This window comes from Equus caballus, chromosome 12, assembly GCF_041296265.1.
Source record: "Equus caballus isolate H_3958 breed thoroughbred chromosome 12, TB-T2T, whole genome shotgun sequence".
Classification (NCBI taxonomy): domain Eukaryota; kingdom Metazoa; phylum Chordata; class Mammalia; order Perissodactyla; family Equidae; genus Equus; species Equus caballus.
In genome coordinates, this window is record NC_091695.1 from 8426039 (window position 1) to 8452776 (window position 26738).

Below are 26738 nucleotides of genomic sequence, written 5' to 3' on the forward strand. Positions count from 1 at the left end.
TTTATAAAATGACACAGTAAGGCACCTAATGTTTTCAAACCTAGAACAGGCTTTCAGAAAGCCTATGATCTCATTCCTGTTATGCCCAGGATGAAGCAGTCAGGGGACAGGAAATGAGTCAATGTAGCTTCAGGTCTCTTTACTTATGAACCTCCAGGTAACAAAGACATATGCATCTCTTCACACATCACTCTTCAGACATTACTAGTGGCTCACATTAATTTCTTCTTCTTGGAAAGAAATGATGTGCCTCACTTCTGTTTTAAAAGCCTTTCTGCCTCTCTGGAGAGTAAATCTTTGGTCTAGTCTAAGAGTAGGAAAAAGATAGAGTTTTACAGTTATACATTTCTGCATATCTGTATCTCTAAATCTTTCTGAAATTGTAACGTACCCTGAGAGGCCACCCTTAATTCTCAATGACTTGGTTATTACATGTTGCAATTGTTGTTTAACAGCACCTAGCACAATGCCTGGTACAAAGGAAGTACTCACTATATATTTGTGTAATGGGAGACGATACCAGAAATGGGGGTAGTTTTAACAAGACTATAATAGCACTCACATTACATTCGCTCTTTCTTTCATTCATTCATTTAAGAAATATTTGCCAATCACCACACAGTGCTAGGTACTATAAATAGAACAGTAAATAAAACCTAGTTTCTACCATCCTGGGGTTTTCAAATAACTAAAACAAGGCCAGTGTTTCTAGACTGCAGAGATTAGGGAGAATTGCAGAGGCCATATCATCACAGAGCCTTGTTGGCTATGTTACAACCCTCTGCTTTTCCCTGAGACTAAAGGAAATCCTATGAATGGTTTTAAATAGGTAAGGGAATTAGATATGATTTGTATTTTTAAAAGGTCCCTCTGCCTCACTGTGTAAAATGGATTGTTGGAAGGCAAGAAAGGATGGAAGATTCCAGTCACTACTAGATTTCTCTATGGAAGACAAGCTCTAAAAGTTCTGTGTCCTAACTGACATGCTCTTGGCAAGTCCACTGGGTGATTTCATGAGCATCAAGATAATCCTCTTCCCCAGGAAACCCCACAATCTATAGTTTCTGTAATTGCATTAAATACAAAAAGGCCTTTAATTCTAAAGTTCAAGGAAAACTTTCAAATTCATTCTTGCGAGGGCTGGTTTGATAAAGGAGAATGAAGAGAATTGAGGAAGGTGATAGTGCTCCACAGGTGGAAAAAAAAGGTGAATAAGCAGAGATATTGAAACACATTTCTACTACTTCCCAGTTTTACCTAAGACCCACGTTGATGCCTTTAACCATATACATTTCTCTATCTTAGAAGAGAATTGCTCCCACAGTGGTCTGAGAGCCGAATCAAGAACCTTGACATGCCAAACCCCTCATCTCTTTAAAGGTTCAGAATATGTTTTCTCTGATCTCATTTCTATTTGATTCCTTCTATGAGTTAAGATACTTTCCATGCTTCTGAAATTGCACTGTTCTAAACACAATAAAACACATTTTACATGAAGGGAAAATTAATAAGCCAACTTTCATGTAAGTTAATTTCCTATTTTTCCTTCGGCTTTTCGATATTTCTATTGCATCCATAAAAATAATGTAGAGAGTCCTCCAAAGGATAATTAAATAAATTAGTTTTTACCCAGTGACTATGTAGCTTACAAAATAATTTCTCTTTAGTAGCTTGTGAATTAGACTGGTCTGTATATGGAGTACTGCTGATAGTCTCTCTTGCAAGCCTTAGACTACAAACATGTCCTCTCAATACGGGATGATAAATTTGATACAGGCGCAATTAAACCTGGAATTTGTTTTAAATGAGCTATAGGCACTTCAGGCAATTGATCATTTGGTTTTGTTATAGTTCAGCAGGCGGCTTCTGCTCTTGGCAACCCAACAAGGCTGCTTCAGTACCATGGACAGAACCTGGCTCCCACCTTTGGCTTTAAATACTTATTACGACTTTCTTAGGTCTCCGCAATTCCTGCCAATAAATACAGAAACTCGCCGCTAAGTGTAAGAATAACAATGTTTAGGTATGAATAAGCAGCTAAAAATCAAGAGAGTACCTGATTTGCATTTTTAAATCACAAATGCAACTTTTCCAGAAAAAAATTCATTCCTCTATCTACAGTCGTACTGTTATAAGGTTCATGTGTGTTTCTTGGGATTTCAACTCTTCACAACAGATATTTATTAAGGAACTACTATAGCTAATCTAAAAGGGCCTCTTTTAATTCAGTAAAATTAAGCCAGAGTTTGGAATATTTTTTAACTTACCATAAGACCCACAGGGCTCTGGATCTTAAGGTCTTTGTCAAATCTGAACCCTAAGGTAGATATCAGGTTATAATCATAAATCTTAGTTCAGACAATGTGAAAATATCACTCCAAAAAGGTAGAAAAAATCCTAAAGATTATTTTATCAAAATTACCACATGGAATATTAACTAGAATAAGCCAATACAAGAAAAACTTTTTTTTACCATTCATTCATTCTGAAAGTAGGAAAGAAATAAAGGCCTAAAATCTCTTATCGGGAATCCTTGGGCCATGAGTGTTTCAGAATTCAGAAATTTTTATATTTTAGAAAAATATTAAATTGCATATTATATAGTTCCCCTAGAAGGATCTGAGACAGTACAAATAATTAAACACATATTTATGCAGCAAAACCTATAAATATTTACATTGAGTGGGATAAAGACTATCAACAGCTTCACATGATCAGGTTAAACTTTTCTTCCAAGTGAAACAGGATCAGACAGTTGAGGTTCTCCCACCAAGAAGGTTTCAAGAAAACAACTTTCACAAACTTGGATTTCAAAATTTTGAATATAAGACTGTGGACCTAGATTTATTGAGCAGGAGGCATTACCGATGCATTAAAATTTAATATTTACAATAAACATCTGAGGCAGATTTTATTATTTCCATTTTATAGATGAGGAAATGTAGGCTCAAAAAAATTTTAAAACATGATTAAGCTCACACATCAGTAAGAGAAGTCACCAAGAACCCAAGGAAGTCTTTCTCCCCGTACTCCCAGTGCATTTCCTATTGTACCTAGTACAGCACACCTGCTCAAAGGATCACCACCACGACGCATAATTGGACAGTTAGTACTTCTGCCTATGTTCCATTCAGGTTCAGAGAGTACAGGAAATGAGTGTAATATTATTTTTAGAAGCCACAAATTGTAACTGGAGATTTCTTAAACATCTCCAAACATGTTTGTGGCAGGCAAATTTACTCCACTTTATTCCACCTCAAGCATGAGAAGTAGGGTCCAATTCCTAACCTAGAGACATTCTGATGTCTTTGCTAAAACTCAACTTTCCTTCTGATTTCAGTTTGTCCGAATATTATCTGACAATCATCAATTGATGAAGATCACAAAATCCCACTTTCTGTAACTGGCAGAAAATGAATTAGAAACACTTCCTGGAATATATCCAATTTTCAAAAAAAAATTGTAAACATGATCCCAGGTCCTGAAATTTCTCCCACTGTTGTGACTGATGGAAAGTTTTAAGGAACCTGAAAGATGGAAAAGCCTTCATTTATCATCTAGCTTAACCCTTAAATATTACAGATGAGGGGTCTGAGACCCTGATACGTATTTTCTGTATCACTGTATAGGGCTTACATTGAATTTAATTATGATTAAAAGCAGAAGTAAACCAGTATTTACCAATGAAACTAAACATGATGATGTATTTATCCAGCATCATCCTAAAGTATAATTCTCAAAAAAACAAATGAACACCCCCATCATCAGGAGTAGACTTTGGAGAACTACAAGTAAAAATAGACATGAACTGGGAATCCTCTGGCCAAACAGTATGCAAAAAATTTACCAGTATGCATAGGATATGATAGCATTGCCGTCAAACTAGATGTGACTTTATAGATCACTAGATATTCTTTAAGCCAGCCCTAGATGTTTATGGTTAAGATTCGGTGCTCTCATCCCCGTGGCCTGGGTTCATTTTCCAGTCAGGGAACCACACCACCCATCTGTCAGTTGTCACACTGTGGCAGCTGTGTGTTGCTGTGATGCTGAAAGCTATGCCACAGGTATTTCAAACACTAGCAGGGTCATCTGTGATGGACAGGTTTCAGCGGAGCTTCCAGGTTAGGACTAGGAAGAAGGACCTGGCCACCCACTTTCAAAAAAATGGCCATGAAAACTCTATAAATAGCAGCAGAGCAATGTTTGACACAGAGCTTGATGGTGAGAAGGTGGCGTAAAAAAGTGGGGTTGTGTTCCACTCTGTTGTACACAAAGTCGCTAGGAGTTAAAATCAACTCCAAGGCACTAACGACAAAAATCTTCTTTAGAAGGAGACAATTTATCATGTATGAACATCAATTCCATTTGCATCACTGGCTTTTCCAGTTACATTTGCTACCATGAGAATGTTACTATCCCCCAAATTGGCTACCTATTTGGCCAAGAGAATTTCCATACTGTTAAACTATGTTTAAGACAGATGGAACTGTGCAAAACAAGCAAATGCCCTGAACTGAGACGTGCCAGTATGTTAAACAATAATGAATTTGACCCTGTGTGGGAGTCAGCCAAAGGAGACCAACATACAGACATGGTTGCATATGAAACTGTGGTTGAGAGCATAGATTCCCAGGGAAGGCTAAGCCTTCGCTCTTCCACTTATCAGATCAGCATGACCTTAGGCAAGTTACTTACTTATTGTTTCAAAATTTTGTATTTTGATTGCGTATTGCTTTCATAGTAAGAAAATAATTAAATGCATTAACTGAAAGAGGCTGCCTTTACCATCTACGAATGGGTTACACTTCATACACTTGTTTAGGGCATCTAGAGGTCAGAAAAAATGATGAACCTAATACATAGGAGAAAATTGTATCAGAGAAAGAGCATAAGCTACTCCTGCCCTTTATAAATCTGTCATTACTGTGCATTTCAGGTTCCTCAACTGAATATCTATCTGGCAGGATTGCTAAGATATTTTTTAAGTCCAGCCTTGTACTTAATGCATGGTATATCTTCAAAAAATGGTAGCTATCATTTTTACGATGCACATAAAGCCTATATGTTTTCTTTAAACCCTAATCCAAATAAGTTCACAAATATTGTTAGGAGTAATATTTTCCTTTTATCCAATTTATTTTTCTTAACACATGAAACCCCTAACTCTCTCCTCCTGTAGGGAACACAGTCTGTTAACTTTGGATCCAATGAATTGAAACCGCCTGTATCCAGGTGACATCCAGGATGTCTACTCAGGAGGAATCCAGACACCGAGGAAAGCCCAATCTGGTGCTTGGGAATAACTTGGCAGGCACAGTAACACAGAGAGAGGAAAAGACTACAGAAAAAAAGGAGCATGGTGTCCAGCTGTAGGAGAAAGCCCCTGAAGGAACGGGGACCAGAATTAGATGACAATGATAATGATGAAGATGATGATGATGAAGATGTCTATAGTGGTGATGAGAAAACTGAATTCACAGAGCACTTAAGGAATTAGTCAAGTTTACACAGCAGGCAAGGTAGAATTTAAATTTGAATCTTAAAAATCTGGCTCCAAAGCCCTTGGTCTTAACCTAAAGCAATGAGGCAAGTACAATTCCTAGCTCGCACAAAAGTGGAAGGGCAGCCTACTGCTTTGCTGTGGGAGCAGATCCAGCTGTTTCTCTAAAACTCTGCCTTGTGTCTACCACTCAGAGCTTGGCTTTCAGACTCAATCACTGTTTCTCCCTCCAAATCATTTTTTTTTTTTGACCCTGTGCAAAATAACCAACCATTTGTAATGATTTAGGTAAAGCACTTCCTAGAGGTAGGATTGTCTGGCAAAGCCCTCTCTATCACTGTAATCCTAAGATTTAGTCGAACACTAAAAGGGAAATATAAACCAGGCCTGATTTTACTGCAGTGACAGGTAGCCACTCATTATGAAGTAGTTGGGTAAACAATAACCTTGACTTGTTCCCCATATAATTACAGCACACAGTGGTGAAAAAACAGAATTTGAGGAACGAAATAAGTTTTTCTTAACTACAGATGAGGGATGTATCTGTGCATGTAACCACACGAATGCACAAGATCTGATGGGCATGTCTGCTCATGCATATAGAAAGCAGAGGGAGAGAGGTTTTCTTTGAAGATATGCCATTAGAAGCTGGACCTGGGCCTCTACTAGCCCCCAGAATTCCATTGTGTGAATCAGAAAAGGAACTCGTTTTGGGTGATTGCAGCTGCAAGGAATACAGGTTGACTAATATAAGTTACTTCTGGGTAAATTAGAAAGACATCTCTTTCTCAAGATGGATGCTGCTTCTTGACAGGGTACATGGCTTGGCGAGCAATCCATAGCTCCCACTTAGCTCCAGCTTGAACCCTTGGTTAAGTGCCCTTGTGTATGGCACAATCTGCACAGCATGTATAGTGACCCTGATTGGGCTCATCTAATTGTCCTGGAGATCAGAGGAAGAAAGAGTCAGCTAAGCAAATGGCATGGACTCTGGGAAACCAATGGGGGCATTTAGACAATGAGTGTTGACTAATAGAGCATAAGAGATACAAGCACTACATAGGACAAAGAAATTTGCCAGCCCAAAACACCTCACCTGGGTGTCAGAGACATGATTACCTGGAGCTCATGGGGAGAAGGCTGGAGATGCCGAAGTAAGGATATCACATCAGAGATATTAGAAGCCACTCCTGATTCCCTCTCACTTCCTCCAGCAACCTAGACAGACCCCCTTAGTTATGCTTCTAACATTTATTATAAAGGTTGAGTTAGGGGCTCATAGGATCATTGTTAGACCTACAGAGAACCAAATAATGCCCAAAGCCAGCACAGATTCAAAGGTCTAAAGAGACATTGGTAACGGAAGGCAAGTTAAGGGTTAGAAAATGGCTGTAAAAATACAAATCCCTATGGGGTAGTTTTCCTCTTCTTGATGACGTTCAAACGTCTTCTGACATCCTACTCTGTGTTCCTGGGAGCCTTCAGCTTTTTACAAAAGACCCATTCATTGGCTGTCACCTGCCAGACTGTACAGCCTTCACCTTTGTAGGGAATTTCTCAAAACTCCTCTCTCGGGTTGGACTGGCCCATTAGCAGTGTTGGCAGCAACTTGCATGGTCTGATTTGCAGGGCTCCAAGAAGGTCTTTGCAGCAAAACCATCTCCCTAATTGCTGCCCTAAATGCCATTATTAACATATTAACATTATTAACATTTCCTTTCTTTAAGTTGGACATTTTCTTCTCCCCATCATTCTAGCGAAGGTAATACAGTCCCCCAGAAATCTGAACGGCTCTCTTCTTCACCTCCTGATCTTTGCTCAAACATCAGTGTTTGATGTCCCTATTTAAAATTCAACTCCACCACGACCCATCCCCTTTCTTGATTTTTTTCCAAAGCACTTACCACCATCTGACATATATCTACTTTATTTTTATATTTATTTACTTAATAACTTCTTCTCCCCTCTTCCAAACTGAATACAAATTCCATAAAGGCAGAAATTTTTATATATTTGGTTCATACCTGTATTCTCATGTCTAGAAAAGTGCCTAGAACACATAGTAAGTATGCAATAAGTATTTGTTGAATGAATAAATTCATCATCAATCAATGAATAAATAAATGAATAATATATTTGGTATAAATTGGTCTGAAGATTTTTTTCTTTAATGGAAAAGACCAGGCAGATTAAGAGGCTAGAAACCTGAGAGAAATGATGTGAGAAAGAATCTGAAAAATAAAGAAGAGAACTAAAATGCCCTACTCATATCTTTTGGTGAGTTTTTTTTCAATATTATACAGGACAGCCTAAAAATCATAGTTTTTATAAGTCAAGGAAAAGACATGACTATCTTTGACAGATACAACCCCTTATAAGTGAATTGTCCCCCATCAAGTGTGGGCCCCCGTGAATGTATTTAACATTGCTTCTTTCAGTGATGCACCTATTAATCATTATATCTCCCCACTACTTGCTTTACATTTGTATGTGCGACTATGAAAGTGTCCCCTTGCTCATTCAAGGTTGAATTTTAATTTCGTTTCTCTACTTTCCTGTTTCTTCACTTCAACCTCTCAAGCCAAAGCCACTTACCAAGATCTAAAATTCAGGTGGTTCCACAAAGCACACAGATATAAGGACCCATAAGTAAAAGAGGACTGTGAATTCCAATTATGGACTATTGAAATGGGGATCTATTAGAAGCATAAAAACCCTTTAATCCAAGACATTATTTTCAGCAAAGTTGTCACTGTTTTGAAATTGTTAGATAGGTCCAAAATAAAATTTAAAAGCACTTAATATTTTGCCTAACTTTATGTAAATTAATATTGTTTAGGTCAGTTTTCAAGTTTTTAAATTATAATTAATACATTCTCTTTACATGTGTTTTTTGAAGCTTTCCATGTTATTTAATGTGATTTTTAAAATTTTATTGAGGTCATAATAGTTTACAACAATGTGAAATTTCAGTTGTACATTATTATTCACCAGTCACATATATGCGCCCCTTTACTCCTTATGCCCACCCCAACTCCCCTTCCCCTCTGGTAACCACTAATCTTTGGCCATGTGCTTGTTTATCTTCCACATATGCATGAAATCATACCATGTTTGCCTTTCTCTGGCTTATTTCACTTAAGATAATACCCTCAAGTTCCATCCATGTCGTTGCAAATGGCACCATTTTGTCTTTCTTTTACTGCTGAATAGTATTCCATTGTGTATATATTTATACACCACATCTTTATCCATTCATCAGTCTATGGGCACTTAGGTTGCTTCCACTTCTTGGCTGTTGTGATTAATGCTTCAGTGAACATAGGGGTGCATAAGTCTCTTGGAATTGTTGCTTTCAAGTTCTTTGGATAAATACCCAGTAGTGGGATAGCTGGATCATATGGTATTTCTATTTTTAATTTTTTGAGAAATCTTCCTACTGTTTTCCATAGAGGCTGCACCAGTTTGCATTCTCAACAGCACTCTATGAGAGTTCCCTTTTCTCCATCGTTTGTTGTTTTTTGTCTTGACAGCCATTCTAACAGATGTAAGGTGATACCTGATTGTAGGTTTGATTTGCATTTCCCTAAGAATTAATGACTTTGAACATCTTTTCATGTGTTTATTGGCCATCTGTATATCTTCTTTGGAAAAATGTCTGTTCATATCTTCTGCCCATTTTTTGATTGGGCTGCTTGTTTTTTTGTTCTTCAGTTGTGTGAGTTCTTTACATATTTTGGAGATTAACGCTTGTTTGGATATATGATTTGCCAATATTTTCTCCCAGTTGGTGGGTTGTCTTTTCGTTTTGTTTCTGGTTTCCTTTGCCTTGCAGAAGATCTTTAGTCTGACAAAGTCCCTTTTGTTTATTTTTTCTTTTGTTTTCCTTGCCCGAGTAGACATGGTATTTGAAAAGATCCTTCTAAGACTGATGTCAAAGAGTGGACTGCCTATATTTTCTTCTAGGAGTTTTATGGTTTCAGATCTTACCTTCAAGTCTTTAATCCATTTTGAGTTCATTTTTGTGTATGGAGAAAGATAATAGCCTATTTTCATTCTTTTCCATGTGGCTGTCTAGTTTACCCAACACCATTTATTGAAGTGACTTTCCTTTCTCCATTGTATATTCTTAGCTCCTTTGTTGAAGATTAGCCATCTGTAGATGTGTGGTTTTATTTCTGGGCTTTCAATTCTGTTCCACTGACCTGTGTGTCTGTTTTTGTGCCAGTATCATGCTGTTTTGATTACTATAGTTTCGTAGCATATTTTGAAGTAAGGGATTGTGGTGCCTGCAGCTTTGTTCTTTTTATGAAACTTAGGATTCTTTGTTCCATTTCTGAGAGGAATATCATTGGGATTCTGATTGAGATTGCATTGAATCTGTAGAGTGCTATCAGTAATATGGACATTTTGACTCTGTTTATTCTTCTGATCCATGGCATAGAATATCTTTCCATTTCTTTATGTCATCATCGATTTCTTTCAATAATGCCTTATAGTTTTCATTGTGCAGGTCTTTTATCTCCTTGGTTAAATTTATTTCTAGATTTTTTATTCTTTTTGTTGCAATTGTAAATGGGATTTTATTCTTGAGTTCTCGTTCTGTTAGTTCGTTATTAGAGTATAGACATGCAACTGATTTTTGTAAGTTGATTTTGTACCCTGCAACTTTGCTGTAGTTGTTGATTTTTACTAACAGTTTTCTGATGGATTCTTTAGAGTTTTCTGTATATAAAATCATGTCATCTGCAAACAGCAACAGTTTCACTTTCTCCTTCCCAATTTGGATAATTTTATTTCTTTTTCTTGCCTAATTGCACTGGCCAAAACCTCCAATACTATGTTGAATAAGAGTGGGCACCCTTGTCTTGTCCCTCTTCTCAGAGGGATGGCTGTTAGTTTTTCCCCATTGAGTATGATGTTTGCTGTAGGTTTGTCATATATGGCCTTTATTATGTTGAGGTACTTTCTTTCTAGATCCATCTTACTGAGAGTTTTTAACATAAATGGATGTTGGATCTTCTCAAATGCTTTCTCAGCATCTATTGAGATGATCATGTGTTTTTTCCCCTCATTTTGTTAATGTAGTGTATCACATTGATTGATTTGCAGATGTTGAACCATCCCCTTGTCCCTGGTATAAATCCCACTTGATCATGGTCTACAATCATTTTGATATATTGCTGTATTTTGTTTGCCAATATTTTGTTGATGATTTTTGCTTCTACATTCATCAGTGATATCAGCCTGTAATTTTCCTTCTTTGTGTTGTTCTTGTCTGGCTTTGGGATCAGAGTGATGTTGGCCTTGTAAAATGTGTTAGGAAGTATTCCATCTTCTTCAATTCTTTGGAGTAGTTTGGGAAGGACAAGTACTAAGTCTTCTTTGAATGTTTGGTAGAATTATCCAGAGAAGCCATCTGATCCTGGACTTTCATTTTTGGGGAGGTTTTTGATTACTGTTTCAATCTCTTTACTTGTGATTCGTCTACTCAAATTCTCTATTTGTTCTTGGTTCAGTTTTGAGAGAGTGCGTGAGTCTAAGAATTTATGCATTTCTTCTAGATTCTACAATTTGTTGGCGTATAGTTTTTCATAGTATTCTCTTAGAATCCTTTGTATTTCTGTGATATCCATTATAATTTCCCCTTTTTCACTTCTAATTTTATTTATTTGAGCCTTCTCTATTTTTTCTTAGTGAGTCTGGCTAAGTATTTTTCAATTTTATCTTCTCAAAGAAGAAGCTCTTTGTTTCATTGATCCTTTTTACTGTTTTATTGGTTTCAATTTCATTTATTTCTGCTCTAACTTTTATTACATCCCTCCTTCTGCTGACTTTGGATTTTGTTTGTTCTTCTTTTTCTAATTCTGTAAGGTCTAGTTTAAGATTGCTTATTCTAGATTTTTCTTGTTTGTTAAGGTGGGCCTGTATTGCTGTGAATTTCTCTCTAAGGACCAGTTTTGCTGCATCCCATATGAGTTGGTATCATATATTTTCATTTTCACTTGTATCCAGATATTTCTTGTTTTCTCCTCTAATTTATTCAATGGTCCATTGGTTATTCAGTAGTATGTTGTTTAGTGTCAACATCTTTGTCACTTTCTAAGCTTTATTCTTATAGTTGATTTCGAATTTAACAGCATTATGGTTAGAAAAAACACGAGATGATTTCAATCTTCTTAAGTTTATTGAGGTTTGCCTTGCTTCCTAACATATGGTCCCTTTGAAAATGTTCCAGGTGCACTTGAGTAGACTGTGTATTCTGCTGACTTTGGATGGAGTGATCTATATATCTATATATCTATATCTATATCTATATATATATATTAAGTCCATCTGGTCTAGTTTTTCATTTAGCTCCACGATTTCTTTGTTGACTTTCTGTCTGGATTATCCATCCATTGCTGTAAGTGGGGTGTTAAGTTTCCCTATTATTAGTGTGTTGTTGTTAATATCTCATTTTAGGTCAATTAATAGTTCTTCTATGTGCTTTGGTGCTCCCACGTTAGATATATGTATTTATAAGTGTCATGTCCTCTTGGCGGAGTGTCCCTTTTATCATTATATACTGCCCCTCTTTGTCTCTCATTGCCTTTTTTATCTTGCAGTCTACTTTGTCTGATATAAGTATGGCAACATCTGCTTTCTTTTATTGGCCATTAGCTTTGAGTATCATCTTCCATCCCTTCACTCTAAGCCTGTGTTTTTCTTCAGAGCTGAGATGTGTTTCCTGGAGACAGTATATTATTGGGTCTTGTTTTTTAATCTATCCCACAACTCTGTGTCTTTTGATTGGATAATTCGATCCATTTACATTTAGAGTGATTATTGATATATAAGGACTTATTTCTGCCATTTTATTGCTTGCTTTCTGGTTGTTCTGTATTTCCCTTATTTCTTGTCCTGTGTATTTCTGACTGCCAATTCAATTTGGTAGCTCTCTATGAAGGTTTTCTCAGTTTTCTCTTTATTTGTGTCTCTGTTCTGATTTTTTGTTTAGTGGTTACCATAAGGTTCATATAAAAGTTCTCATAGATGAAATAGTAGCTTTTCGGACGGCCCCCTATTTCCTTAGTCTAAGCAGATTCCATCCCTTTCCTCCTCCCCATCTGAGTTATTGTTGTCACAACTTATTCCATTTTGTGTTGGAGTTTGTGGTTAAAATGACGTGATTATATTTAGTCTTGATATTTTACTTCCCTTTATCTTTAATGTTATGTAAGTATTTGCTAGCCTGTTCTGATAGAGAGCTGCAATTTTCTGATTTTGTCTGCCTATTTATCTCCTTGTTCAATGCTTTATAAACTCTTTCTCTTTTTTTTAGGTATGAAGGACTTCTTGATCACTTTTTGGGGGATGGGGGGGTGTTGTGGTGATGAAATCCCTCAGCTTTTGTTTATCTGGGAAAATTTTTATTTCTCCATCATATCTGAAGGATATTTTCACTGGAAGAGTATTCTTAGTTGAAGGTTTTTGTCTCTCAGAATTTTGAATAGATCATGCCTCGCTCTCCTAACTTGTACGGTTTCTGCTGAGAAATCCACTGGAAGCCTGATAGGGGTTCCTTTCTAGGTTATTTTCTTCTGGCTGACTGCCCTTAATGTTTTTTCTTTGTCATTGACATTTGCCTGTTTTACTAATACATGCCTTGGAGAAGATCTTTTTACATTGATGCAATCAGGAGTTCTATTATCTTCCTTTACTTGTAGCTCCGGCTCCTTCCTCAGGTTTGGGAAGTTTTCAGCTATTATTTCTTTTAACAAGCTCTCTGCTCCTTCCTCCCTCCCTTCTCCCTGTTAAATACCTATAATCCTTATGTTGTATTTCCTAATTGAGTCAGATATTTCTCAGAGAATTTTTCATTTCATTTTAGTCTTATTTCTCTCTCCTCCTCCATCTGAAGCATTTCTGTATTTCTATCTTCTAAATTGCTAATTCTGTTCTTCATAGTATCAACTCTGTTATTTATGGACTTCAGATTTTTCTTTATCTTATCCATTGTGTTTTTCATCTCCAACATTTCTGATTGGTTTTTCTTTATATTTACAATCTCTTTTGGTGTAAAATTCCCTCTGTTCATTAATTTTGTTCTTGATTTCATTGAACTGTATTTCTGAATTTCCTTGTAACTCATTGAGGTTTTTCATGATAGCCATTTTGAATGCTCTGTCATTTAGATTGTAAATTTCTGTGCCTTCAGGATTGATTTCCAGGTGTTTGTCTTTTGCCTTCTGGTCTGGAGTATTAATAGACCTCTTCATATTATTTGATGGGGTAGATTTATGTCTTTGCATAGTGATGGTATCTGGTCACAGATTCCACCTTCTGCCACTTGTAAGGAGCAGGAGCTATTTATTCAGAGCCCACTGTGATCCCTGTCAGCTGTGCCTGTCCAAGCCTTGGCCACTCTTTGGGACTGCAGTGGCCCAGTGGCTCTCCCACTGAATGGGAAAGAATTATGTGGTGGCTTAGGGCTACTGCCACCTGTTCTCACAGTCCCACCAAGATATGCTCTCCCCTTTGTGGCCACAGCAGTATTATGGGCTTTTGCAGCAGCCAGGAACTTGTTCACCTGGGCACGCAGACCCACCACCATCTCCTCCTAAGTTGCACCAGCTATTGTGTTTGGTGGGTGGGGCTTCTCCACTGGGTCCGAACCTGGGCTGCTCCCTGGAGACTGTGGTGGCACTATGGGCTCTCCCACTGCACAGGAAAGTCTGGGGTTCATGGGTTCAGATCCCAGGCACAGACCTATACACCGCTCATCAAGCCATGCTGTGGTGGTAGCACCTCATGTACAAAAACCAGCATAGATGTTAGCTCAGGGACAATCTTCCTCATGCAAAATAAATAAATAAGCAACTCAAATGTAACAGGTCCAAAATAGAGCTCTTGATTTCTGCCCAGTATTAAACAGTTAAGCAGAGATAAATGCAGTATTTTTCAAGCCTTTCATAAGCTAGAATATATTTTTACTTTCCAAGAGTTTCCAAGACTTGGGAACACACATGAGAAATGCTGTTCTGGAGTACCCTTGAGAAAAGTTATTCTGGAACCAAACAGCTTTAAAGCAAAACCCATGGCTTTCAACTAGAGCCAAACAACTGAAGCCAAGTGTGCTGCCCTCAAGTGAAGGCACTCCTAGAAGCGTAAGCATGGCAGATAGAGGCTGGATTGCCCACAGAGAGCTGATAATCTGATTTAGAGCAGCAGCTATGATGTAACTGACTTCAATTTACAATAATAATTTAAAATAATAAGGACACATATTAGAAAGAGGAAGTTGGAATATGACATGATACCTCATTTGTGAATATCACCAAGGACTTACAAGACCATCAAGACTCAGTTCTGGATCAATAGAGAGGAGGATGGCAGCCTGAGTTTTAAAAAAGACACTGATACTGGACAACCCTATAGTAATGTGCATTCTTGGAATTCAGATTTAAGACACGTAATTTTCAAATTGCTCTCTTTCAAGATTGACAGAGAAGCACCTTTCTGAATCTCCCCACCCTCTTTTTACCCCCTACTCTGTTGGTGCCTTTTGCCTAGGCTTATGCAACGTCTACCATTGCAATCTCATGTGAATTTTTAAAAGATGACTTCTATCCTGTAGTTATGCCATGAAATCATAAAGATGGGGAGGTGAAAGCATCAATTCCCCTGCTTCTTTCAGGAAAAAGTAAGAACGTTCCTACAAAATGATAGCAGCAGTGACTCAGCAGTCAAAGGCCATTATCACATTAAGAATCTCATTCTATTATGAAAAGAACTAGCTCTGGAGTCAGACTGACCTTGATTCCCAATCTGCTTTAATGGCATAGTGATTCTGTGCTTTTCGAAGTAAGTTACTTAACTACTATGAGCCTTAGTTTCCTCATATATGAAATAAGGATGACCAAACCTACATGGAAAGGTTACAGCAAGAATTACTTGTTTATATATTCACATATTTAAGGCTCTTATTATTAGGAGATTAACTCTTAAGCCCCAAGGTATACTTTCTTATGGCATCATCATTTTAATACTTACTACATTTGGAGTCCTGCAGGAAGCTGCCTCCAAAAACGAGAAGAGAAGATTTACAATCTGAATATATTGGAGTTTCATAAAGCACAATCAAGCATGCAAAGGGCTCTATCAAAAGCCATAAATAAGCCTCCATGCATGCATTATCCAGTCAACTCTCAATATTCATATAAGGAGAGACAGCAGATGAAGATAGTCTAGAGAAGAGTGAGTAATATTTTTTAAATCTCTTAGATTTGCCTTGACATTTGCATTGAATTCAGATGTATGTGATGTTCAGGGAAGGGATTTTTAATGTATTTTTCATATGAAATCCTGACTCAGGACAATTAGCTTGACCATGGCATTTTCCTACATCTCTTCTCACACAAGGACTATGCAGATACTCAATGAGGCTAATTCAAAAACAGCAGTGTAAGCCAGGATTCACTCACTCAAACTTCCCCAATAATAGAGATAGCTTCATTCCTTGGATAAAATCTGCATGCACAATAAGTGCACATGGGAAATACCAACAGAGTAAGTGATTCAATCACCACAGAAAAATCAAAACGTATGCAATCAAAACACAGATAATGAAGTCTTTTGCAATATTTCATTGTATTACTTTTGCAATGACAGAAGGCCTAGCCAGAGATGACGTTGGTATGGTCTATGAACTAAGGAAAGTTTCTATTGGAACACAGCTCCATAAAGCACCTGAATTAAGCATTGCATTGGTAATCAGAGACAAAGAGAGCACTTCATTCAGTCCACAGAGACTGCTAAACTGTAAACCTGTATTTTGAAATTCTTAAAAAATGCCAACTAGTGTTTTCCTCAGACTTCCAGAAACTGTACTTCCATTGGCTTAAAAAGCTATCCCAAGGGGCTGGCCCAGTGGTGTAGTGGTTAAGTTCACACACTCTGTTTCAGCATCCTGGGGTTTGCAGGTTCAGATCTTGGGTGCAGACCTAGCACCACTGGTCAAGCCACACTGTGGCAGCATGCCACATAAAATAGAGGAAGATTGGCATGGATGTTAGCTCAGCAACAATCTTCCTCAAGCAAAAAGAGGAAGATTTGCAACAGATTTTAGCTCACGGCCAATCTTCCTCACACACACTAAAAACTATCCCAACTCTTCACCAAGCTGTGGAATATTGCTTGAAAAACACAGTCTTAATTATTCTTCTCCTTGTATCCACACTCCTTGCAATGCGACTTTATAGATCCTCCTATCAAAAGGTAGAATTTAAGGGGCTGGCCCCATGGCCTAGTGGTTAAGTTTGGCATGCTCCCCTTTGGCAGCCTGGGTTCAGTTCCCAGGCACAGACCTACACCACTCATCAGCAGCCGTGCTGTGGCAGTGACCCACATACACAATAGAGGAAGATTGGCAATGGATGTTAGCTCAGGGTGAATCTTCCTCAGGAAAAAAAAAAAGATGGAATTTTTTTTCACCTCTCCAATCAGGACTGGCCTTGTAATGTGCTTTGATCAATAGAATGAGGAAGAAGCAGCTATGTGCAGGTTCCAGAGCCTAAACCTTAAGAAGCCTTGCAGCTTTCACACTGTCTCAGAATCTTGTCCAGTGGCCATGTAAACAAGGTTGAGCTAGTCTCCTGTAGGATGACAGTCCATATGAGCAGAGATAAGCTATCCCCACTGAAGCCATCCTAATTAACCAGCCAAAGGACAGTCTGGCAGTTACAACAAATGAGTGAGCCCAGCAAAGATAGAAATGCCACCTGGCTGGGCCCAGCCCACATTTCCAACCAACAGAATTATAAGGTAAATAAACAGTTGTTGTTTGAAGACTTTTTTGGGTGATTTGTTACACAGCAAAGCTAACTGATACACCATCCCAGGAAGAGATGTTTGAAAAACAAGCTTCAAGGTGCAACATGGATGACCCTGGGTCTTAAAGGAGAATTTCTTGGTGAAGGACTGACTATTGAGATTAGAGCAAGGCAGTTCTGAAGGCGAGGTGAGTAATCCCAAGGCCTGGGATCACTTCATGAGCCTCCATGTAGCGTTTCACCTCAGAACACAGTAATCATCAGACAGGGCTAGATTTGTACAGTTTCCTACATTCATTAAATAGCCAGAATGAAAAAATGTCATGCTTTTACCAAGAGAAAAAGTCAAAATTCTATATCTTCAGCAAAATGGTTTCTCCTAGTTCAATAATTCTTCACAGTCTTGTAGAACTTGCCCAAGGAAAGACCTGCCTGAAAACCTCAGGGTCTGCATCACATTGAGACCAATTTCCTCCCTCTTTAAATTTGATGTTTAACAACTGCTAGACAATATTTGAGGGCCCAGAATTGCCTTGGGAATTAGTCTAAAATGACCAAACTACTTTCATCTGTACTTAAATCTTCGTCTGTAGATTCCCTCAAGAGAATGAAATTTAGTTTGACAGCAAGAGCGCTTCACAGAGCCATTTGTTAAAGCAATTTATTTCAGTTTTTATAAGTTACAATTTAAACAGAACTGTCAGAGGCCAACATCAGCCGTCACAACCTTTTATAGGCAGAGACCACACAAAGCTACAACACGTTGATTCTGTTCCTTTAAAAAGCCAATTACTCTGGACCCATGGAGAATGATGGGGAATGTTCAGTAAGAGAGGACTTGGGTGTAAACTAGGTGACCAGGTGCTATCTATAAAGCGGGTACCAGTTATCAGCCTGGGAGGAAAGAGAGAAATTCACTTTGTTTCAGAAATAATTTTTGTGGGGGGAAAAACAGAAGTTTGGGGGAAAGTTTTGAATGTAGAAAATGCCCAAGACTATCAACTTAGGGACGAAAAAGACAACACAAGAGCATTCAGGATAACGCCAATTCTTAGGGGAAATTCAGTTAAGACAGAAGTCCTGGGTTGGTCATTTCTGCCCGACAGATTAATAAGAAGAGAGAGGAAAAAATAGACAGTTGAAGGAAGATGTAAAGCTCTTACTCCTATAATCCTGAAAAAGGATGCCATATCCCTTTCCTCTCACTCATGGCAGTATTTAGGACTTTGCTCCCTTCTCTCTGGTCCTCACTCTCCAGAGGCATACACTGACAGAAGCTGCCATTTCCAAGGACACCTGCAACCTCCCAGCCCACTCTAGTCCTGGCCCTGCCAGGAAGGAAGAGCTTAGAGCTAATGGCTCTTGGATAAAAGCAGTTTGATGGAAGGAGGAAGACAACGAGAGAGCTGTGTAGTCAATATCAGGTTCTCCGAGAAGCAAGGACAATAAACATTCGACCTTTTGTGTGGCTGCCTCACAGCTCAGCTCTCATCTGAGCACCAGGTCTTACCTGTTCTCTCAGAGTTCATGTATCATAAGAGCTCTCTGCTCAGGCAGATGGAATAAAAACAGTCATCTCCTCCTGACAGTATTCTTTCTACCTCATGCTCTTCTGTCAGAGTTCTCTCTCCTGCTGCTCCTTTTAATGTTCAAGAGTTTAATTTTTAAGGCCTGAGTGGAGAAATTGACATTTTATGGAAATACCCATGCAGAACCCCAGGACGATACAATATATACCATGGACAGCTACCTCTGTTGGTTAGCCTAGCTCTGTGGTTAGATCCCAGGAATAATGAGGCCAAGAGAGGGAGGGTAGTTCCCCAGACAGGGTATCCCACTCCATCACTCCAATGTCCACCTTGGGAGTGTTAGTGTGGGAGACTCAGTGCTGATCCAACCCAACACTGAGGAAATGAGTCATTTGGCATGACCCAGGCATAGCAAGCCAAGAGTGCCATCGACTTAAACAAAGAATAGCTCGTTGTTACAAAGAGTCATATTTCTCCCCCCGCCCTGTTCAGAAATCCTCCCCTTCTCCACCCTCAAGAAAGTTGTAAGACTTTGCCCAATTGGAGTCCTGGTGTCCTTCTGCTCATTATCTTCCAAAGATTTCCCCTGGAAGCCTTGAAAACACGTCATTACAAAGAGCAAAGCTTCAAAACAGACAAAGAGGTACTGATCTCACTTGCAAGTTTTTCCGAGTCCAGCATGAGAGTCCCACGGAAATAGGTCTCCCTGGGGATATTCTCTCAGCAATGAAGTTGAAGAAACTGCCTCAGGTCCCTTATTTCCAAAGTAAGCTGCAGGGGCACCACAATAGCCCTAAGCACTCAGGCGTGAGTGTGGATATGTGTTTGGAGATGGAATTCTGCCAATATTTAGGCAGATAGATCTTTTTTAAAATTCCACATTCTATGTCCATTGGCTACTTGTCTTAAACTTTCCTTTCTCTTAGTTCATATTGCAAAATTCAGCAGCAGTTTTCTTAGGTTCTTCTCCTTTTTGTTGCTTACTGCCAGACCTGCCTGCTGCTATCTCTCCATTCATCTAACATTTCCCATTATGTAGCACTTACTGTATACCTGATAGTGCACCAAGGCTTTATTTGCAGTATCTTATTTAATCCACAAATCTATATAGCATTACATAATTTTTACTGATCATAAAAAGGCTCAGAGAGGATGAGTGGCTTGCGTAAGGTCATAAGAGTAAGAAATAACAGAGGTCAGGACTTAAGACTTTGTCTAACTGGCTCTAGAGCCAAGTTCTTGATGTGCTGTATCATCCTTTAACTCGTTCACCTGCTGATTGCATCTACCACATCCCTGAAGGCTCCTGAGCCCACTGCCTCCCTCTGTCAAGAGTGCCTATTGTCATGTCAGGAAATCATCATAGGAGATTTCCTATGATGCAAATGGTGCCACCTCTTGCTCAACATCCCATAAGCTATTCTGACCACAAAGTCCAGGGACTGCATTCAAATGCCTCCTGTCTTTCTAATGCCCACTACTCTCCCATGAGACCACTACAAATAGGTGCTCCAATTGGAGTGTGGATCATTGAGTTGTCAGGAGTTCCTGTCTGGAGTCAGTCACCTCTGAATTAGAATGGCAATGCCGCCATTTACTAACAGGGCTTTAGGCAGGTTCCTTTATCTCACTATCTCAGTTTCCTCACATGTAAAAGGGAAAAATCACAGTGCCCCACTTCCCATGGGATGGTCTGGATGATTAAAGGAAACAATACAGATGAGCTTGGTTGGGACAGTATCTGACACTAAAGTTTAGTAGATTGGACTGAGGTATGTTGGAATTGGGGATACGGGTCAACATTTTTATACAAAGCAAATCAGATATGCAGAACAAAACATTAGTTTGCTTCCTTTTTGGATATTAAGTAGCTTCATCTCAGGTGACCCCATGCCATTAATGATCGGGGAAGTCATAGAGTGGAGGAGTTTCTGTCCCCTCTGATCTCTTCTCTCTAATCTCCACAAGAACAGCCTCTAGTTCCCTTCCTTTTATGTAGAAATTACCTGTACATGATACCTTCCTTCATCCTTACCTGTGGACGTTGCTGTTCCAGGCAATTCCTCCCCTCTTCTCTCATGTGTCACTAACTCTTATGGCTTAGCCTAAATAGCAGACAGGATACAGGGAGAGAAGGAGACTGATCAATAAGGCTATCAAGGGCAAAGAGTACTTTATAAGCAAACTCCTTAATTTAAGAAAGTCCACACACAACAGATACGAGATCCATTTCATATTTGTCAATTTTGCAAAATTACAAAGTCTGGGTAACACCAGCATTACGGAAGATGTGGGAAAACGGAAACACCCTCACATAGCTGAAAAAAGTACAAGTTGGTATAATCACCTTGAAGAGCAACTTTCCACCATGTAATTCCAATCCACCTCTTCTCCACCTCTGTTTGAGAATCACTGATCTTCAATACTTAGACTGTTCCTAGAGCTATTCTATAATTGTCCATATGTAAAAGTTCTACTCTTCACTATCTCACAATGCTTATCCATTGGAACCCAATCTATTATCCAGTGTAACCTAATAGATAATCCAAAATTCAATCTAAAATTGGATTACAAATGTAATCCAAAATTACACTTAATTTTTAAACTTTAATTCACTAGAAGTTTGATGTTTAATTTTTAAATTTAAGAATGATTAGCCTTTTAGAAATAACTTCTAATACATGTTAATGAGGATTCAAAATAGATTAATTTTTTAATACAATGCCTACATTTTCTCATAAAATCATATACCATGGCTTATAAGAGACTCTTGACATTTGAACAAGTTCTCAAATAACCCTTCTCTTTGGGTCTTTGCTAATTGTTAGTGTTACAGGCAGAGTGATAACTTCAACATAGTCATGACTTGCTATATTTTGTAAAACAGAGTCGATGAAGTGGATTCTGGCAGAAGAGTTAGTCTCTCATCACCCTCTCTCAGACTCAGGGGAACTGGGCAGTAGAGTTATCATTTAATAGAAAATGACAAAATGAGCAACATTAAATACACTTTTTCACCCAGGCAGTATAGCATAATGTTTAAGAGAGTGAGCTCTGGAGTCAGACAGCCTGAGTTCAAATGCTGACTACACCAATTACTAGCTGTGTGACCCTGGATAAATTACTTAACTTCCCTGTGCTTCAGTATTTCAAAAAGGAAATATTAAGGGTAACTGCCTCACAGAATCTTTTTTTTTTTCGGAAGTATATCATATTTTGAATTCCTCACAGAATCTTTAACATTTAATCAAGACAACCATAAAAAGCACTTAGAGTATTGGCTGATTCTCAATATATGGTAGCTATTTTTACTATCATATCTTCTTCCTGATATTTTTCTGAGGACAGGGGCTGCTTATGAAGCAAGCTGGCCTCAAATCAGACCCCACAGAAGTGAAAGAACTGAACACTTTTCGAAAATCTTCAGGAAATACATAGTTGCATTTAAGTGGGCACACTGAGCCATTTGAATGACTGATTTCATTGATACACGTCATGTTCATTAATATACTGGCAATTGAAGTCTAGTGAAGGCAAAGTTCTAGAACACGGTCCCAGTTTGAAAAATTCTAGGCAAATGGTCGCAGGACTCTGAAGGTGGTCAAAGTAGAAAGAACACTGGACTGAGAGCTCAAAAGACAATATTCTTGTTCTAGCTCTACTGTTACCTTCTGAATGCCCTTGAGTAAACTGTTTCATCTCTTGGAATCTCAGCAGTCTCATCTAGGACATGAGAATAATAATAATCCATGTACTACATATTGTGCATGTATGTACATGTTTGCATAATTGCCTGCTGTACAGATAAAAGGGGTATTGTGTGAAAAAACTTAGTACATTGTAAAACGCTGTGCAAATTTGAGTTATTCATTATTACCACTCTTAGAATCTTTCTTTTTCTGAGTTGCCCCCTAAAAAAGTCAGAAGCAAGGATTTATTATGTGTGCATAGTTTATTTGGAAACATTATCCCTGGGAGCAGGAAGTAGTAAGGGACAAGGACAGTGAAATAGAATAAAAAGGAAAATCAACACTAGGATGTGTTATGAGTTGGCCACCACTATGGGCTGCTGGTTACTGGATTCCCCAGAACCTTCTGGACAGCTACCAAAGTGCATCTCAGAACCACCCACCAGGAAAATAAAGGGGAAGCATTTTATTTATCAGTTTCTGTCTCCCATTGCTCACAAGAGCACCACAGGGCATTGACGCCTTTGCTTTTGAAGACTGCATCTATTCCCATAGGTGGCTGCCATCATGATGTCAGAGAGGTCCATGGTGAGAAGTGAGAGAGGGGAGCACTCAGGTTGCCTCTGCATGAAGCTGGTCTAAGTCTGCACAGAACTGGGTGCCAAACAGTGGCTGGAATAAAAGGCTTGAGATGATTTGAAGGGGGATGTCCTGCAGAGCCCTACTGAAGGATTGCAACCTTTATTATCCCTCTCTTGGGATGACAAAGAAAGGCAAGCACAATCATTACAGTTGGAGAGCAGAGCTCTAAATTACCTTTTTTCTCGTGTCTTGCAGTCAAACAGATGGTCACCTGATCCCATTTTGCCAAACTTCTGGTACCCTTCCTCACTCCTTTCTCTTCCCACTGCCCCATCCTACAGCTACAAGATGTAGCTTTAACGCAAAATCTACACTTCAAAGAGTTTTCAAGACAGCTCAAGGCTGGCTGGCTTTTTTTCTTTCTTTTTCTTTCTTTTTCTTATTTTTGCGGAATGAAGTGAAAAAATATAATTGGACTGCTTGATGGCTGCGTGGGCACAATTTCTTGTCTTCCCAACTGTGGTAGGGAGGTTATTCAGCCATTTTGAACCGCCATTCTGATGCAGTCAGTCCTGATCTGTAATCAGATAAAGATGCACAAATTAGCATTTGGATAGTTCTGTTAGCCACATTTGAGAAAAAATCTCAATGGACACTGTTGTACAGAGGGAAAAAAGCATCAAATGCCTTCAGTGTCAAATATGCAGGATTCCTTTTTGCACATGCAGCTGAGTGATCTTAACCCTGCTAAGCCTATATTTTCTCAGAGTAAAAAGGGAATATTAAAACATAACACAAACATAGCAAAGACTAGAAATTAGAAGTGACATGTGTTCTTACCTAAAACAATGCCTAGAAAATAGGAAGCATTCAATAAATAGCTCTTATTATTATCACTATCAACATCAACAGTATTATTGTTATCAATTTCTGATGCTTCTTACAGAAAACTCTCCAAATTTGAAAGCAGTGGCAAGCCAGAGAGAGAAGTCTTATCTACCAGAGACACCCTCCAGCTCAGTGGTATGTTGGTCAGGCATACAAACTCAGTCTATTCAAGAAACATTTATTGAGCACCTTCTATGTGCAGGACCTGTACTGGGTGCTGTGGAGACAGCTATGGATGGTAAAAGTTCACAGTTTGATGGGCAGACACCCAGTCTCACCTCTACTATTGTTTACTTAATTTCAAGTTATGTAATTTACTTAATTACTTAAACAATTTTATTGTTTACTTAAAAAATAATTTAATTTTCTTTAAATTTACCTTCTTTCAGCTATCTATTTCAGCTACATCCTAAGAATGATAATCACAAAATTTGAGTTTGGTATGATAGTTATACATTTTTCTAACACAGCTAGCGCCTGTTAATAAATAATGTTCAGCCTTGTGCTATGTTAAAAAGAGAGAGAGAGTCAGTTACGAAAACCACATATTTGGAAATATTAACCTAGTACATTGCCAAGCACACAAACTTGCCAATTGAAGAAACAGGTGAATAAATGAACAGGTATGTCAATCAATCACCCCTGAGCTCAACTCTCATAGGAACCCAGCTGGGAGATGGAGGTCTCAGATGGACTTCTGAAAACTTCTTCATGAGCTAATTAATTATCACTAATCGAATGAGCCAATTAATCAATCCATCCTGTGCCTAGATCTGGATCAAGTGGAAAGAAAAGACGGAACTGGCTTCTGAAATTCCTGACTTGGTCACACGGACAAAGCGTGTTTTAAAAGAGAGGACATTTGTAAGCCCCGGGCAGCAGTTGAAGGGCATCTTCTGTGGCTGCCTTTAGAGTTGCATGAACATCCTTCTCCTCACGGTCCATTAGCTTCCAGGAAACAAATGAAGGGTCTAGCAACTGTCTTTCACTTGATCTTTGCCTCCCTCAAAGGAAGAAAAGTGCTTTTAGGCTGAGCTCTAATGGAACTGGAATCCATCTCAGGTTGGGTCATTTTAGTTAATACCCCTCAACCCTCCCAAATCCAACACTGCCTGAGCTCTCGGCTGAGCACTCACATGGGAGGAGGGGGCTGCAGTAAGGAATAAAGAAGCAGTCCAGATTTATTTCTTCCCGCACAACACATTCCATGTCTTACATACCGCAAGTCTCAGTGTTAAATTAAAATAGCTTTATTTCTCTTTTGCTCACAGTGTGTGTTCACTAGTTAGGGCCAGACCTGAAAGCTATAATGCTCTGGTACAGTGGAAATATCATGACTGTTAGAATTAGAAGAACTCCAAATTTTAATCCACACTTGGCCACTTACTCCCTGTGAGATTGGGTACACAATGAACCTGCGTGAACTTCAATTTTACCTCTGTGAAAAGAGCACAACAGAATATGATCACCCAAGCTGTTTCACCATGAAAACCCAACATTGGGGATTTTTCTTCCTTTATTTTTGTATCATTAATAGTGGCACAGCCCAGACAAAAGGACAGTCCACTCCCTCCCTAATTTCCCCCTACCCCCTCCAGAAGGAAATAAATATTTTTCCTCTAGGAGGGATGGGAACAGCCCTAGGCTGTTTTTTGGGTTTTTGTTTTTTTTTTAAGGTTGAGGCAGTTTCTTCCCCAGGTGCTAGTGATTTAGAAGGTTCACAATTGTGCATGAAGTTGGAAGAGAGAGAGTGTGTACGTGTTTCCTGTTGGGGAATAGTGAGGACCTGGAGGGAGGTGAGAGATGGAACACACTCAATCTGGGATGGTTTGCTGTAGCTTGATCTGATACTGGAGAGTTTTCCAGAAAGCCTCTTCTCCCTTCCCACTTCCCATCCCGATACATATGCAAAGGATGTGATCCGAGAGCCCAGGAGCCATGTTGGACTGATGTCTTTATCAGGCAACTGCCCCACTTTTACTCAACAGGGAAGTTCTTACTGTGTGCACATGAGTCCTATCATCAAAGCCAGTCTCTAGGAGGAGGAAACTTTGTGTCAGCTGTAGGAGGTGACCATCCAACAGGAATGATGGATAACCATTTACACAAGGATTTATTCTGTTGGTGTCCACACATCCTACTCAGGGAGGTGGTTCCCTACAAAGTTCTAACACAGCCAACTACATTAGGAAGGAAAACTCACCTTAGTCATGAGAACGGTTAGTAAACATTCCTGCCACATGAGAATAATGCCCCCTTACCGTAAAAGGGCCTTTTCAAGGTTTCAATGAGCTAATGAACAAAGAGCACAGGATCTGTTTGACTGTTCACATCGTCTTCCTTTATCTGTACATTACCTACCCTAAGTTTTGCCATGGCCAAGGAAACTATTAAATTAACAGACCTACTCTCCAATATTTGTGATGCCATCTATAATTAAACCAATACATTTTCTCTTCGAGTTGGAGAGACGCCAACCCCAGTAATCCCAGGAGTGAAACTCCAACATAGTTTGCTTACAAAGTAGAAAAGGAAGTATACCCAAAGAAATTTTTATTCCATTTTCTTATTCTCTTATTAAGATATATTAGCAACACTTGGAACTGTGTTGGTGTTAGCACCAAGAGCATCCTTAAGGAGGGAAAATGGTGCTATGTTTAAATATTCACTGAAATCTCCTGAACTTACCCTTGACTCTCTTCACTGTGAAGGAGATGGTGGAAGTGTAGGAGTG

At 38.8% G+C, this 26738-nt stretch overlaps 1 long non-coding RNA gene across 4 annotated transcripts in view; it reads right to left on the bottom strand.

Moving 5' to 3' along the window:
* The window catches only part of LOC138916569 (uncharacterized), a 106040-nt gene that overhangs the window by 52112 nt on the left and 27190 nt on the right, over window positions 1-26738 (bottom strand). For all 4 annotated transcript variants that reach the window (XR_011423845.1, XR_011423843.1, XR_011423844.1 and 1 more), the window contains exons 2-3: window positions 23351-23693; window positions 20881-20950 (exon numbers count right to left, since the gene is read on the bottom strand). This is a non-coding gene — a long non-coding RNA (uncharacterized lncRNA). The remainder of the gene's footprint in view (window positions 1-20880; window positions 20951-23350; window positions 23694-26738) is intronic.